This window comes from Pygocentrus nattereri, chromosome 22, assembly GCF_015220715.1.
Source record: "Pygocentrus nattereri isolate fPygNat1 chromosome 22, fPygNat1.pri, whole genome shotgun sequence".
Lineage (NCBI taxonomy): Eukaryota > Metazoa > Chordata > Actinopteri > Characiformes > Serrasalmidae > Pygocentrus > Pygocentrus nattereri.
In genome coordinates, this window is record NC_051232.1 from 13,851,971 (window position 1) to 13,869,330 (window position 17,360).

General features: G+C 39.9%; 1 protein-coding gene across 2 annotated transcripts in view; it reads left to right on the forward strand.

Annotated features, from left to right (window-relative positions):
* Positions 1-3,944: 3,944 nt before the first annotated feature.
* fbxw7 (F-box and WD repeat domain containing 7) overlaps positions 3,945-17,360 on the forward strand; it is a 208,714-nt gene continuing 195,298 nt past the window's right edge. The window contains exon 1 of one of the 2 annotated variants that reach the window (XM_037532579.1): positions 3,945-4,398. The gene's annotated coding sequence lies outside the window, so the exon portion shown is untranslated. The remainder of the gene's footprint in view (positions 4,399-17,360) is intronic. The other variant, XM_017713536.2, reaches the window with a different exon arrangement.

The following is a 17,360-nucleotide window of genomic DNA, read 5'->3' on the forward strand; positions in this document are numbered from 1 at the left end:
AATAGTTTTGGTTACACTCCTGCCAGCTGTGAGTTTCTACAGCAAAGATGAATCTGAAGAATGACAAAAATGAAATTTCTGTGGCTCATTTTACGCTCAGATTTGACTGAACGCAACTTTGACGAATAAGGGCTGTTTTTGTGTTTTTCAAGCTTTCGTCATTTCCTCGAGTGTTTGCATTGCATTTCAATGATGAAAGTGGCTTGAAGCAGGGTGAGATTGTTTTATTTCAATTTATGTGAGTATGTCCACATGCAGTAACTACACTGCAGATTAGAGATATCACTGTGCCTTGTAAATATAGAGGAAATATTTTTAAATAAATTTGTATGTTTTATTAAATGAGTTTCTGTAGGTGCTTTTTATTTGATGTGGTTGCTGTTTGTTTCTAAGGCTGATTATAAACTGCTGAATTGAGTGATTGAGTGATGAATTTAAAAACGACTACATTTGTATTAAATATGACAATCAAAACATTGTGTATAACTGTGTTTATCTGTTTGTGTGGTGGATGTTGCTTTTGCACTGTTTTTAAATCAAGACAGTAAATAAAGGGAATAAATTAGTGGCTGATTGAGATACAGCAGTTTGGGAAGGGTTTCTGTTTAATGTACTGTCCCTCAGAGTGGACATATTGTAGGAGGTGGTTACAACTCTTTTTACGCCTGAGCAGAATAACCGACATCAGCTAAACCTCAATACAAATCCTGTGCCATGACTCTTGTATAGTGCATATTTTATGTTGATGCGAACTTTACCACGAACTTTACCTCAAGCTTTGAGTACAGCTTGGCTTGACCCGCCGTCCTTCAAGACACATGGAAGACAAGCATCAAGACTTTTCTCTGTACTGGCACCCAGGTGGTGGAACAAACTCCCCCTTGCTGCCTGAACAGCAGAGTCTCTCATGGTCTTATCTCTTTATCCAGCACTTAAATTAGCACTGAGTTAAGTAATTAAATGTAACGTATTGTATCATATTGTATTGCACTGCGCTATCACTGCGTTTCACTCTGTTCCTTTTTCTCTCTGTAGCAACATGGACTTTTGTTTCTACCCGTATCTGAGCTCAAGACTAACTTTCTCTCTAACCTATTGGTAACTAGCAAAGATACTTCTCTAGATAGACAAAGCACTTTCTGAAAGTTGCTCTGGATGATAATGTCTGTTAAATGCTGTAAATGTAAATGTTTGATTTTCGTTCCCAATATGTTACATTCAATAACCAAACAGTAATCGTACATTAAAATGTGCAGAAGTGTGCTCTCTGTAGATTTCTCTTCGAAAATCAACAAAACCAAGAATTTTACCAGGGATGCACAAACCTTTGCAGATGACTGTATAAAAGCTTGTGGTGTCCTGCACAGAATGAGTGATGAACGAGTTTCATGAGTATGATGAGATAAGATGTGTATTTGTGAAAACCAGCTACAACATATCAAAAGATGGTTCTTCAAGGGTTCGATTCCCCGGCCGGGCGACCAGGGTCCTCTCTGTGTGGAGAGACAGGCATTTAGGCCAATTGGACATGCTAAGGACGTGCTGCCTTCTGCCCAAAGACTGCTGGGATAGGCTCCAGAACAGTTTTGGTGGTCTAGCAGGCCTTGCAGAAGGTTGTTAGGAGTATCATTTTCTCTGTTTAATCAGTTTTTGAATTCCAGTTTTGGAAACTCCTGTTTTTTCACTAATTTGGTTCATTTTAGAAATGAATAACTGACTCTAAATGTAGGTATTGTGATATAAACTGAGCGCGTTCTACAGTTTCTCATTAGGCTGAACGAATAACTCCCTCTAAATGTAGGTACTGTGATATAAACTGAGTGTGTTCTAAAGTTTCTCATTAGGCTGAATGAATAACTCCCTCTAAATGTAGGTACTGTGATATAAACTGGGTGTGTTCTACACTTTCTCATTAGGCTGAATGAATAACTCCCTCAGAATAGATAGGAGAAATGATCTTAAATATGCTAAATTCTTTAGATTCTTCTTTTTAGGGTCCTGCTGCTCTGTCGATGACATCACAGCCTTCCTCTGCACTCCCTGGAAGTGTCTGGAAAAAGAAAAGCACGCTGTTTACTTTCAGAAGTGAACACAGTGGAGTTTCACTGCAAGCCATTAGGACAATGGTGAAGATCTTTTTTCTTCAGCTTTGTGTTATGATAGTGCTGAAAAACAGCACCAGATGGAACTCATTTGTTATGTGTTCCCTCTCCAAGACTTGTCTGGACTGTCTGGCATTCACCCCCATTAAACTGAGCCTGCACTGAGCGCATATTCCTACTGAATGTATCTCCAGTGCGATAAAGGCTTCTTCATTATGTGAACTATCATCGAACGATCTGGTTAGAGTCTCAATATACATGTTTTTAAAGGGGAATTCCATCGCTGTTTCAAAATTTCTGCATTACTAAACTGATAAGAAGGAGACAAAGACATTCAAAGCGGTTGGGTAGGAAATATGAGAATGGTTCACAGTGCTGGTGATAGGAACCAGGCGTCCACCCCTAAAAGCTCCCTCCCTAAAAGCAGAAAGTTAGTACATGAAATGTTTATGAATTCACTGCCTGATGTCTGAAACGCGGTTTTAGGATAGTTTTGAAAGGCTTGTGGTCTAAAATTGATTTTTTAATCCATTTATGGTGGATGCTGCGCATGTAGGCTGCTGTGAGGCAAAACAGACATGTGTAGTTCTCACTGGTGGGTTTGGGTAGTAGATAAAATGGTAACATGACTACATTTGTGTTGTAGACATCATGACCTCTGGTTCTTATCACCACCACTTTAAAGACATCTGAGGCTCTACAGTGAAGCATTACACACCAAACCACTCGGAATGACTTTGATTTAACAATTAAGTCATGCAGAAATTTTGAGAAATGGTGGAATTTCTCCTTTTTAAACATTATTCAAGGCTTCTTTAAAGGTTATATACGGAATCGTGACGACTTAAATGACTGTTTGAAGGTATGCACTGCTGGATGTGGAAGTTGTGGAATTATCTTATGTTATATATTTTCTGCTGGTCTGCGCTGAAAGCCTCTTTCTTCCTTTGGCCACGGGCCTCCTCTTCAGCTTGGCTTGGCAGGAGGCCAGTGTCAATTCCACGCTTCTCAGAAACACATTCTTTGGTGCTTCAGCCTGTTTCTGGTAGATTAAGATACTGAACATGGGAATTAACACCAGACCCCGTGCCAGAGAGGGGAGAGAGAAACATGCGAGCTGCCCGGCCTTTAAAAAAATATCAAATCCAATAAAAAAAACTCTGCTGTCAATAAACAGTCACTACATTTATAAACTTTAACGCTACGGTTTCAGCTAAGCTATTGTACAAATGCAGAAAAGACTGAATTAAAACAGCCTTTAAAATAAACCTGAATAAAATCTTAGGTTGAGAAAAAAAAATCAGTCTGGCCACGTCTTTGCGTCACAGCGAAGCGACTGCAGAGCGTGGAGAGGGAGGGGCGTGGTTGGAGTAGCGATGGCGTCATCAGTGCGAGCCTGGAGTGTGTGGAGTGACGTGAGGTTCGATTCAGTTTATCGAACCGGCTCCCTCCAATTGTGTGATTCAATGAGTCGAGCACGTGATTCAGTAGACTCGTTTATGGTTTCACTGATCAGGCGGCGCTAAATAGTACAGAAGCTTCGATGGATAGGTTGACAGACAGACAGACAGACAGACAGACAGCATATACTTTATATATGCTGCATCAATCTGAAATCAGGAATAAAATATTGTTTATAATATTACAATTTACCATTTAATCTTCATGCTGTCGCTTTATTGCGTTCAGTTTCGAAAAGATTCACATCCAAAACTGAGATCCTCCAACCTGTGAAAGTGACGAAAATGATGCGAAGACAGTTTCGTGAATCTATTCGATGGATTCACCGAAGGGAACCGAAGCTAAGGAACCGATTCAAAACAAACGATTTGTTCACGAGTCGTTCATCGCTACAGCGGGTCGCGCTCTGGCGGCGGTGTGTTGCGGGAAAAGTCGCGAGCGGAGGCTGCGGGACTCTCTCGCACGCGGCGGGATTCGGAACGGAGATCAAAGGAAGAAGAAGAGGAGAGTCTGAACTCCTCGCGCAGAACAGGAGCGCGAGCCGCAGAGGAGTCGCGCGTGGAGCGCAGTCGATTTAGCCAGCCCGAGCCGCTTCAGCTAGCCGACCGTTGCCTAGCTACGAGCCCCGGAGAGCGAGCGCGGGGGACCGCGAGCCTGGCGCGACACCACCGCTGCCGCCAGTGAGCGCCTTCAGCGCTGAGGAAACTTCGGGAACGGCGCAGACTGCGTGGAGCCGCAGCGGCTGACTGGCAGAGCGGCACTCTGAGGTAGCTAGCGGGGAACGCCGCGGTGTGTTACTACTGCCCGATATCCATCTGCTGTCGGCGATACGACGGTAAACAGCTGTGCTGAGGAGGAGGCGACACTGCGAGCGGGCAGCGGCGGAGCTAATGCTAACGCTAACGGATAAAGGGGAGCGGACGGGAGTGTAGCTAGCGTTAGCTTCGTGGCTAATGCTAAACCATAAAGGAGAGTTTTGTAGCCGAGTTAGCGTTAGCTGCGTAGCTAATGCTAACGGATAAAGGGCAGTGTATGAGGTTTGTGTAGCTAGCGGTGGCTAACTTACCTAACCTAGCTAACCTAGCTGTGAACTGGTCTGTTGTAGCTTGTGGGGAAAGTGTTCTTGCTGCTTATCTTAAATTTAACTGCGCGTATGGAAACCCTGAGCAGTCTGCACTGTTTAGGTTGAGTGAAATAAGTACGGATGGTGAAGTACAGTGGGTCAGTGAGGGGGTTTTATCAGCTCCAGGTAACAAGAGAAAGTCCAGCTACCTGACTGTCTTTGCTAACTAACTTGATGTACTAACCAGATATTTTCGTTTAAAAAGTATTCTGTGGTTTGAACTGTCTCGCGGTAGTGTGCGCTTGAAGAATAACCCACGTTTATCTGAAGTAAACAGTTCTTAAACCGGACACACATTCATACGACCTGTTAGCAGCTGGCTAACTTAGCTGCTATTCCAGCTTCGCCTGATCAGCGTGGACTGGCCGGCTTGCTGCTAAAAGTTCTTAACTGTCCTTAATGTCTTCTAAGTTTACTTTCAGTGGGTACATATGAGGCTCGCTGGATTCACGTTGTATATTAGGCTGTAGGCTCACAAGCAGTGTATTTAGCATTACGGGCGAAACTTTTTCCTTCCAGAGTTGTGTTGGTTAAATGTTGAGCCACTGATCTGGTGTTGCAGCTATGCTACCTGCCTGATAAGACTCTTCACTTGAGCTATTTCTGTTGAAGTGTCTGTGTTCTTTGGCTACTGTGATAAATAGGTGCGCGTAGGTGTTCTAGTAGTGTCCTTTATAGTAATCAGGGCTGTGAAGAGAGTAGTTGAACTTGGTCTGGTGGAGTTGGTAAAGTACTCACCCCCATCCCCCAGGCCTTAAGCAGCATGCAGGGCGCCATGGCCAAGCACATGGACCACTGAGCACTTTAACCACACTGGAATATTTCAGATGGTCAAGCTTTTCTAAAACCATTTTTATTTCTAAAAGAAAACTAGCATTTAATAGGTTGGAACATACAGACGTGCAGGCTTGTGGTGATCTGCTGGGTGTATCAGACTAGTGGTGTTGCAATGTAGTTTGTTATGAAATGGTTATTGCCTTTTGCCTGCATGTGTTTATTATGTAATTACTGTTGTCAAAGCCACTGTGTTCACTCCTGCCAGGGCTTCTGTCCTTCCAAAGTGCCTGAGGTGCCTTAGCGCTTTTCCACCAGACACTACAGTGCTTTGTGATGGTGTGTTTAGTAATCTGTGATCATCCATTATCAGGTGATCTGTATTGTACCTGAGCATATGTGCTGGATATAGTTGCCCTTCTAAAGAGATGCCAAGCATAATAATGCAGACTGCTGATTTGTCAAATGCAGCTGTTGCTGAATCGACGCGCAATGGCACTTGTGTCAGATATTTAGAAATAATGTGCGCTATTTCTAAAAAACTAGCTAGTGTGCTCATCTTAGTCAACCTGAAATCAAAATTAACCATTGTTACCTTGCTAGTTCATGTATTTGGTCACATTAAGCACAGTCCATTGTGGCATATCATTCACAAGACAAATTCTTGTTTCTCCATAATCTTTGATAGAAATGTAGTAATTTCTTCCCATCTCTGAATGCCTTCTGAGGTTTGAGTCGACTTGTTTCAGCGGGCTGCAAAATTTGTACTGTCTAATAAAATCTTAGTATGTTTTTTCCTCCTTCACCCTGACATATCATTGACCAGAAGCACCAGTCCTCACCGCTGCTCCGGGCTGCATGGTCATGTATATCAGCAGACGGCCTCCTTTCTCCCTTTACTCTCTCACTTTTGGTGTTTGGACTGTGTGTAAGATAGTCACTTATTAGTTGTTCAGCTTGTTTATGCCAAAAACTTTCTGTTCAATTAACAGGAGTGAGGTAGTTCAAATATCTGGTGGTAGTTGCGCTGATTTCTAAGGTTTTCTACTGCGCAGAGAGACTGTGAGGGGAGGTCAGCTGACGATGGAGCGACGTGCACAAACAAACAACCAAACACACAGTCCATCTGTTGCTCAAACGTTAGGCAATTACACTCCTACATGGACGTATTTAACCTGAATTCTTTTTACTGAAGTCTTTCTTTCTTGCTTTTATTGTGAAAAGAGTAAGAAATGCAAGAGCAACATGGATGCTAACAGGCTAGCCTGCTAACCAGCATTTTGCCCGGTCTACACACGAGAAAAAAAAAAGAAAAACATAAAAATCAAGCTTTTAACAATTATGAAATCATGTTTTAGAAACTACAGAAAATACACATTCTGCAGACCATCATAGTCTGGCTCTGTGTTCATTGCGGAACGCCAACTTTTCATGATCCAGTTATAAACTGAAGACAAAAATCACGTTTTGCCCACAATTATTTCCCGCCTACGAACTTTAACATGAGGCCAAATGCAGAGTAAGGGGTAATCAGAGTTTGCAGCTCCTCCGCTGTTGCTTCTGCTGTTTGTTTACTGTTAATACTAGCATCAAGAGGAAGGTCATGTGGGCACCTTATAATTTCTAGAGAACTCCCTTTTTGGATCAGTTTTAGGGCTCGCATTAGTAACCATACCATGCTGTACTGGACTGTCTAGTGCAAAAGTGCTACTTGACTTTTTTCCCTATGGGAGTTATTTTTGGGAGCGGCGAGCTGGACTTAATTCTTAAATAGGCAAAGCTTTGCTTTTATGAGTGTTGCAGCTTTAATATTTCTTGCCCTTTTTTCCTTTATTGAAATTACCAGGTTTCTGGTGATATACACCTTTCTTCCACAATCTGTGATGGTGTTGTAGATAAGCGTACTTAGTTCCTTGTTTTTAATTTAAGAAGCCACACGTAAGATGTCGGTCACATGAAATGGTTAGTGTTGTTGCAAATCCACACCAGATGATGAATTAACAAGACACTTGTCAACAAGAAAAATCCACCTATTTTTGAATTACAGTGTAGTTAAACCATTAAGATGTAAACAAAGTAGTTCAGAGTGGTTTGTTGTGCTCTGTTCTAGAGTTTAATACCTCTAAAAGCTCCCACACAAAGTCTTTATACTAAAGGGTTACAAATATGTTTCTTGATGCCTGAGACATTTTTTTTGAAAGTTTTGAAATATGATTTTGGACTATTTATTTATTTATTAAATACAATCCTGGCAGAGAGACACATGCAGGGTATTTCAGGCACAGTAGTCCCAAAAGAAAGTTTTTCAGATTTATCACCATTTTACTATCAACATTTCCTTAAAAACTCAGAAGTGTGGTTACATTTGTGGTTTTGAATTGTAAATAAAATGGATTTTTTGGGTTGTGGGCTTCACGGCCCCTGGTTCCTATTACCACCACTGTAAAGACATCTGAGTCCTGAACCAATTAACCGTTTCACACCAAACCACTCTGAAGGACTTTGTTTACTTCTCAACCATAGAGCAGCTTAAGTTGAAAGGGGCTATCTGAACTGAGGTTTTGCAAAAAAAAATGTGGGTGATTGTTTGTTGTGCTTGAAGATGCACTGATGTGCAGTTTTGGGGCTGATCTGATGATGCATAATTAATTTGTAGTCTTGTTATGGCCTGTAGTTATCAATAACTCATTACTTTAATCAGCAGTGGCAGCGGTCAGCAGGATATTGTCTCAGAAATTAAATTTTGCTGTCAGCTCAAGTGGTAGTGTAAACGGGTAGAACCATGACAGCAGAGATGCTATAAACGTTTTCCTTTAATATGTTTACAAAAAACAGCTCAGCTAATTCTCATGTTTCTTGTGATGGGTGTTTGACATATTTGTCATCCTTTCACAGCTTGAATATTAGTAGGGTTTACAGAGAAAACTGTTTACGGCCATTATAAGTAACATGTGGATCCATTTGTTAGGTTTTGTGAAGTTGAAACGTAGTCAGGAACCATGTTTATGTTGAACTTGCTTTATGAGACAGACCCCTGAACAGTTATTGAACCTTGAATGGTCAATGTGTGTGTTTATGATATCCAGTATTCTCTGTTTGTGTGGGGAAAAGAATGGAAACCCCCACCACTTGGTTGTACTGATTTCAATGAAGTTTTGAAAACTGTTAAAATAGTTTCTTCTACCCGCTCGCTCAGATTTTCCTCTTCCATTCATCTCTCTGTACCTTCTGCTCGTCTGACTACCATGGGGTGCAGAGCGACAAAGTGACAAAACTATGACCATAAGAAAACGTAAAGCTGCTTACTGATATGTCCTTCACCCGCAACCAGTCCGTTGATCAAAGCTAGGTGTCTTGTTCCGGCCTGTCAGAGTAAAGTGGGTGGGCCCTATGATATGGATGCGCCTACTCTCAAATAACTGAGCTTATTCCTTAAGGAACTTTTTTTTTTCTTTTGTTAGAGGGTGCTGTGGCAGGAGTTAAAAAGGTTCTTGGAGAAACCTTGTCAGAACAGTTTGGACAGGTCTACCTCTTCATAGTGTAGCACTCTGTGACGTCTGTTTAGGTGTGTGCTTTGGTGTAGACTTTTGGCTAGTGTACTTGTGAGTTTGTGCTCTCATTTTAAACAGCCTAGAGCTAAGGTTTGTTGTTTGCCTTTGTATCTGTTGGCTGTTGGTTTTACATGTGAGTAATGTCTGCAGTTATGTGAAGGTTCTTTAAACTTAGTGGCTGTAGAAACATTACTGACACTGTAAGTGCTCTGAAGTATGACTGCAGGTGGTCAATCAGTGGCGTTAATTTTTCAATTAAATCAGTGTTCACCAAATCCAGGACTGGAAACCGGACTGAAGATCCAGATTTGAAGTTTTCTATTGTGAGACCGCATCATAGTTATGTGGTGATTGAAATTGATGATACGTATTCTTGTCACCCATCACTGGTTCTTGTGAATCTGCTTTAGCAGCCAGGGCTGTAGATTGTAGAAATTTGTTGTGGTGTCTTCCCTTCAGTTTTCTGGAGGAGTTGTCTTTACATGTTAGCCTGTTTGTATTTTTTAAAAATGTTTTTAAAGCTACTGTAAAAATAGGGCTGAGTGTCTGTCTTTCTTTCCTGTCTTTTGAAGTAGCTGCTTCCAAACATTTGTCTTGGAGATGAAAGAGCGGAGAGCACTACCTGTTGGTCGCTTTCACCTGGTCCGTTTCTGCCCCTTGTCTGTTTGTGTTATCTCACCTTTCTTAATATATTATGTCAGATTGAACTAAAATGTTATGTTGTCCAACAGTGCTTGGTATAGTCATCTTTTAATCCTTATTGTATTGGTCTTTGCAAAATGGATATCGCAGAATCATCCATATGACTGTTGATTAGCGTGTGTGCATTCACACTGAAGACACATATGAATTACTTCTGCTCAATATGCGGATCAGTTCACAAAATGTTGTAATTCTGATTACATTATATGATTATATGAGATAGTGGCATCTTGATTTAATGCAATATTTGATGCCGCAAAAAAATGGAGTGACTGAAAATGTGCCTTATGTTAGTTTGTTTCATTTTCGGTTTATTAGAGCATTAAGTTATAAAAGTATGCTATAATGTGGATAAGTTTGTGGAAATATGCGCAAGGATAGCTGTGAATTTACTAATGTATCATGCTTTGCTTGTTGACGTGTAATATCATTGCAGAAACTGTGGAACTCTGGAAAATGATTGCAGTCAGCTTCAACAATATTGGTTGTCTGAAATAATTGCAGTCATCTCAAGTAATTTTGATTAGGCAGTGGTGTAATAATTGTGACGGGCCTACAGCTACAGATGAGACTATGCTAAATTCCCAAACTCTCAGTAGGTCTGTGTGAGGAGCTGGAGAACGAACTGCTGGCTGTGCAGCAAGTGAACGGAGCTTGTTACTCTGTAGCAACAAGCTGCTTGTTAAGGAACTGTAATTTGGATGAATGAATTGCTGACATAAACGTATTAAAGGCCATGTTCACAGAAAAATTTATTTATTTCTTACTTTATTTATTTAACTGTTGTATAAAAACAATAGAACACTAAAGGTCATGTATTATTCCCAATGACATCACGGCTATGATGGTCTAAGGATGATTGTACCTGCGACCAAATCACAGCCATGATGTTATATTGTGATGACACACTCCCTCTCATGTTCTGTTGCTTACGTATAGTTTCCTGTGGTACAGTTTGACACAACAGTGTTGCTTTGCTGCATCCCTTTTACACACTGCACATATCAGATCAGAGCAAAATTGCCAAGGTTTGTCTGTCTTTTTTTTCCGTTTTCTTTTTCATGTTCACACTCATGTCCCTTGCTATGTAATATTAATTAAACTGACCCACAAAGAGCACACAGATTGGCATGGTTTCTTGAAGGTCCTCCATTTCCTTACTTACTCATTCTGTCCTTTTTCAATTCACACTTTCGTGGCATTTTTTACCTTCGTTTAATCTCTGTTCCATCTAGCATCACAGTTACCTGTGTAAAACTGGATACTTGATTAATCGTCAGTATAATTAGATTACTTGTTTATTGATTTTAATTGATGACAACAGCCAATAGGCCCAATTTATGTACCCAAAGCCCCTGAATTTGCTCCCCTGTTGGCCCCCTTTGTTGCAGTGTCATGGAAACGGTCTTTCTGTGTTAGCTGGTTGGAGCTCAGAGCAGTGTGAATTATTTAGAGCTCTGACACGCGCCACACATACACACTTCAGTCCCTCTTTTCATCTGGACAGCTGGTGCTGGGTAATGCTTTTCCGTTTTTTCTTTTTTTTGTGTGTTTTTGTGCTCTGTGTGAGCTGCAGGTGTTGTAGTGATCGCTACAGGTGATCACTGTAACTTAACTTTTTAAAGTGTTTATTTAATAAAGTTCTAGAACGTGGTGGCATGTTGTGCATCTAGGCTACACAATGCATCATGTGTTAATTGCGACATTGGCCATTATCACGGAAAACTATGATATGCAAATGAGCCCTTTAAAGCATCATAGTGTTAGTTACTGTGTGGTATGATTGTGCTAACCGCTCAAAGCTGACTTTAATGAATCAGAACAACAATAAATTCATGCAGTCCAAACAGAAGAAACTATTCTGGGCAAAATCCTTCAGGTTGATCATCATGTTATTGATTGACCATCTTTTTGACATTTCCTGCTTTTTTCAGGTGTTTTAATTAACCCCTTAAACCCCAGGCTAATTAAGTTATTAATCTTAAGACTTTGTTTCTACCGTAATTCAATTAGTGCTGTCAACCATTCAGTTACTATGAGTAATTCAGCAACTATTGTGAATCATTCAGAACCTGTTGTGAATTGTTCAGTAACTGCAGTGAATCATTCAGTACCTGCTATGAACCATTCAGTTACTATGATTAATTGAGCAACTGTTGTGAATCATTCAGTAGCAGCTGTGAATCATTCAGTACCTGCTGTAAATCACTCAGTAACTGCTGTGAACCATTCAGTTACTATGAGTACTTTAGTACCTGCTGTGAACCTCTCAGTACCTACTGTGAACCGTTATGTTACTATGAGTAGTTCAGCAACTATTGTGAATCATTCAGTACCTGCTGTGAAGTTTCATTCCATTCAGTTACTATGACTGGTGTACTAAGAATCATTTAGTAGCTGCTGTGAACCAGTCAGTAAATATGAAGTATTTGGAATCTGCTTTGAATCATTTGATGTCTTATGTGTCGTTTGGTAACTGCTACAAATCATCCATTATCTTTTTATTCAGTAACTAATATGAATATTCAGGAACTCCTGTGAATCATTCAGAGTCTGCTGTGAATTATTGAGTTACAGCTGTGATGCTGTGTACTAAGCTCTGTAATGAGGGTGAGGAACTGAAGTGTGGGCCCATAGGCCTTCAGAGTTTAATAGATTGAGATTGCACTTAAAATGTGCATGTTTGTGTGAGAGGCTGAGTTAAGCATTGTCTGTGTGAGAGAGATTGGTCATGTCTTTGTGAAGTTAAGTGACTTTAGTTCTGCATATTTAGTTCTGGGCATAATTCTTGTGGATCAGTTTTCCCAGTACCTTCCCATGGTTTATTAGGGCAAACTGAGCCTCCATCCTGGAAATTTCCCTCCTGGGGGACCGCCGAGTGCCAGCTGCCAGCAGTCTGTGCCAAAACATTGAATGATGCAACATAAATATAATAATGAGAACATTTAGCGTTTTTATAACAGCAGATTATCTCTGCCTCCTCATGGGACAGACCTTTTGCAATGAGATCGTATTGGGCTGCTGTGAGAAAGTTTACATACACCAGCGCAGATGTCTAACTTTACGGTCACAATACAAATAAGACTCTCTCTTTCTTTATCTCTCTCTGACTGTGGCTAACATCGCATCTCTTGTTTAAAAGGACAATTCCACTGATTTTTTTTTTTTTTTTTTTCCTGCATAGTTTAATGGTTGAGATGAAAACAGTCTTTCAGAGTAGCTTGTTGTGAAAATGGTTCATTGTAGAGAAACTTACTGACACATTTCTTTAAAGGGGTTGAAATGTCTACAACACAAATATTTCCATGTAAATTACTATCCAAAACAATCAGTTAATCTGTGTGTTTGCTCTGTTTTTTATGTGATGTTGATGATGGTAAATTTGTGACAAATCTGGGGAAAAAAATATTTTTTGCTTTACAACGACCTTCATATACTATCATAACCCAATGCCTCAGACACCAGACAATGTGTTCAACTTTGTGAGGCATCTTTTAGAAGTGGACTTCTGGTTCCTGTCAGCTAAGAACAGTTCTAACTGTAACTTTAGGTATCACACAGCATTTTTAAAGAGCTTTGCTCTTCATATCTTTTTATCTCAAGTATTTGTTTATGCAGAAGATCTGAAAAATCAGAGGAATTCCTTTGCCTTTTTTTTGGCTTGTTTACTGTGTCATTTAGAACTGAGGCCAGCCAAATTACTCAAGCATTAAGTAGCCCCTGTCTGTTTCCTTCATGATGTAACATGATGAATGTATATGTTTAGATATCACAGATAGGTGCTTATTTACTTTGTCCTGTGTTCGGTGAAATTTGTGGTAGTTATTAAATAGTTAACCACAGAAATGCTAAATGGCGACAAGAAACAAAACCAGTTTACCAAGTGCAGTAACAGAATAAAGTAAAAGTATGCTTTAAATTTCAGTAGCATTTTCATTATCTCAGTTTAAGTCACATATTTGGAGAAGAAAGTAAAATCAATAAATAAACACATAATCAAGTGAATACATAAATAAGTACATAAATGCAAGTGCCAGCAGAGGAAACCAAGCACCCCTCTTATCCCCCTTCCCTTGATCCAGCTTTGATATATATATATATATATATATATATATATATATATATATATATATATATATATATATATATATCCATCCATCCATCCATTCTCTAAGCCGCTTCTCCGTCAGGGTCGCGGGGGGAGCTGGAGCCTATCCCAGCAGTCTTCGGGCGGAAGGCAGGATACACCCCGGACAGGTCGCCAGTCCATCGCAGGGCTATATATATATATATATAATATAAAGATGAAGAGAAGGAGAAAATGGGAGCAGAGAGGGAAGAGAAAAAAGATGGATAGAGGGGAATGAAATGGATAAGAGAAGCAGGAAGAAAAAAGGTAACATACCTAGAGTGAAAGAGAAAAGAGGAGAAGACAGAGATGGATAGAGAGAGGGAAGAGATGGCAAAAGACAAAGGGAGAAAGTAAACACAACACTAAAAGAGGAGAGAGTTTCCTTTCGTTTGTTGATTGCCCGACAATAGAGGCCTCCACATTATGCCCCAACACAAACAATGTACTCCATGTTGCAGGATAGATTCTCTAAGAAGGGCCCCCCCCCAGTGGAGAGCTGTTTCCATGGTAACCCTCTTCTGTTTTTGTGAATGGTGGTGGTGGAAGTGCGCTCAGCATCCTCTGATGATTCACTTTTAGCTTTAAACCCTATATTTATTTATTTAGTGTGTATATATTGGGGGTTATACACATTTTTTTTTATTCTGAAATTGAGATCCAATTCTTCATGTGTATATGTATGTATGTATGTATGTATCTGTGTGTGTGTGTGTGTGTGTGTGTGTGTATATATATATATATATATATATATATATATATATATATATATGAATAAATGATATGAATTTTCCAGGGCCTAACATGCTACCCTCTGACAAAATAAACCCAGTCACAAGCATTGGAATTTATAAGCTCTTCAAAAATGCCGGTCATTTGAAGGTTGATGTGGCCATAGTATGAGTCCTGCCCGGTGTTATGTTTAAAATGTTTAAAATGAGATCACAGCTCCCAGGGCTGACCTGATGAAACCGTGTGTGTGTGTGTGTGTGTGTGTGTGTGTGTGTGTGTGTGTGTGTGCGCACGCCGTTTTGGGTAGTAAAGCTCAGACAAACCTAATATTACATACTGAAGCCTTCTTAAAGGACGTGCATGCTTTTTTAGTGTTTAAACCTCGGTTTTAACAGGAGCCGTGAGTTACCCCACAACAAGCACTTAAACACAGATTTGAAAGGAATGGGAAGAAAAACTGATGTTGCTAGTAATAAATGAAAAACAATGGTATCTATTTAGCATCATGGTAGTGATTCTGTACTAATCCATATCTTACATTCCTCAGTAGCCACAACAGCTGTAGCATATTTCGCATTAGTAAAAGCACCTTGTCTTTACTCTTCTGCTTCTGCTGCTTTCTGCTTCTGCTTCATCTGCTGCTGCTGCTCTTTCTTCTGCTTCTCCTATTCCTTTCGCTTCTTCTCCTTCTCCCTCTCCCTACTTTTACATTCTTTATTCCTGGCCTCTTTTCTTTCTCTCTCCATTGTCTTCTGTTTTGCTCCTGCACTCCACACCTTTCCTTGTTCTTTCATTCTTTTTTCTTTTTCCTGGTCCTTCTTTTTTCTTTCTCTCCCCACTGTCTTCTGTTTTGCTCCTGCTCTCCCTGCTTTTCCTCTCTCTCTCTCTCTCTCTCTCTCTCTCTCTCTCTCTCTCTCTCTCTCTGTCTGTCTGTCTGTCTGTCTGTCTCTGTGTCTCTCTGTGTCTCTCTGTCTCTCTCTGTCTCTCTCTGTCTCTCTCTCTGTCCCTCTGTCTCTCTCTGTCTCTCTCTGTCTCTCTCTGTCTCTGTCTCTCTCTGTCTCTGTCTCTCTCTGTCTCTCTCTCTCTCTCTGTCTCTCTCTCTGTCTCTCTCTCTGTCTCTCTCTCTGTCTCTCTGTCTCTCTGTCTCTCTCTCTCTCTCTCTCTCTCTCTCTCTCTCTCTCTCTCTCTCTCTCTCTCTCTCTCTGAGTGTACATAAATGCTCTCTCATCCCCTCTCTATACCCTGGGGATGGTGAATAATTCACTCTGCTCCTCTCGGTCCCGAAGGAAGAAGCAGACGAGGGGAGAGTGTGAAGTGCAGTGGGCAGAACCTTAATATATTAGTGACAACTGAGTAATTTCATACTTTTTTTGGAAGTGATTTTAGTGCATCCTGAATCTAAATGTAGTCAGCAAGTTGTTTAGGAGAAAATTCACTGAATCATGAAGATCTCAAATTTCACCTTAATTCCTTTACATCCTACAGACATTATTGCGCAGCAGTTTAATTAGGTTCTGTGCATTTGGTACAATTTCAGAATTTAAATTGATTATGAATATTGATTTGAATTTATGATTTAAACTGTTTGGTGCCTCCTGAATCCAATTTCCTAGTTTGATTCAGCTGCAGTTATTTAGGAAATGGAATTTTTCAAAATGCACAGAATACCTAAATGCCACTGTATGTACTGTTTGCATAGTAGAGGAATGTAGACAATAAAAAAAAATCCACACCACGTCTTTTTTGATTTTTACATTTGAAATTGCCCCATTAATTTTATTTGGACCCAAACAGTTACAATAATCAACTATTATTTGTTTATAATAAATCTTATTCTATTATTATAACTAAATAATCCATATTAAATACTAAACTGTGTTTTAATAACACAGTACATCAATGATTTTAGAATGAGTTTAGTGTCTGCCAGTGTCTCTCAAACCACTGTCAGTGATCAGAACTGTTAAGATCTATTATTTAGGCAGTTACTGTAAACTACAACACGAGTGAAAAAATATGACTTAACTGTCTGTTAAAAGGTTCTACTCTATGTGAAGCTGTTATGTGATAATTCATATGAATCACTGACTTTTTTTCTCACACATTCTGACTTCATGAACCACCACACCCTGAACTATGAAAAGAGAAAAACCCACCTGTTTGAAATCCGATCTGACCAGTCAAATTGAGTCACAAATACAGAAATCCAATTTGAATCGGATTCACAACCATCTCCAAATTTTGCTCAGTCGATGGTATTACATTACTTTTATGGGGTGAGATGTTGATGGACGTCTGTTGTCCAAATGGAAGTAGATGAGCATCTGGCAGGTTTGGTTAAAGTGTCTTCATACCTAATAGTGTGGATTATCCTACAGAAAGAGTGAGACCTGCTGTGGCCAAACTCTGCAGGAATACAAAGTCTACTTTTTCAATAAATGTATATGTACACACATTTATATGTATATAAATTTTATAATATAAAGTGTGTGTGTGTGTTCCAAAGGAACAAGGTTGACTCTACACACACACACATTTATATTTATATATATATATATATACACACATAAATAAATAAGTAAATAAGTAAGGAAGTGAGTAAGGAAGTAAGTAAGGAAGTAAGTGTGTGTGTGTGGAGTCAACCTTGTTCCTTTGGAATAAGAAACTAACCAATGTTGAATGGGATTAAGGGGGGCTGATAAACTGCAACAGATGGACAACAGTATGTAATTGTGCACCTATATAGTGGAGCTATTTGGTGGATGTTTCTAAAGTGGTCAGTGAGT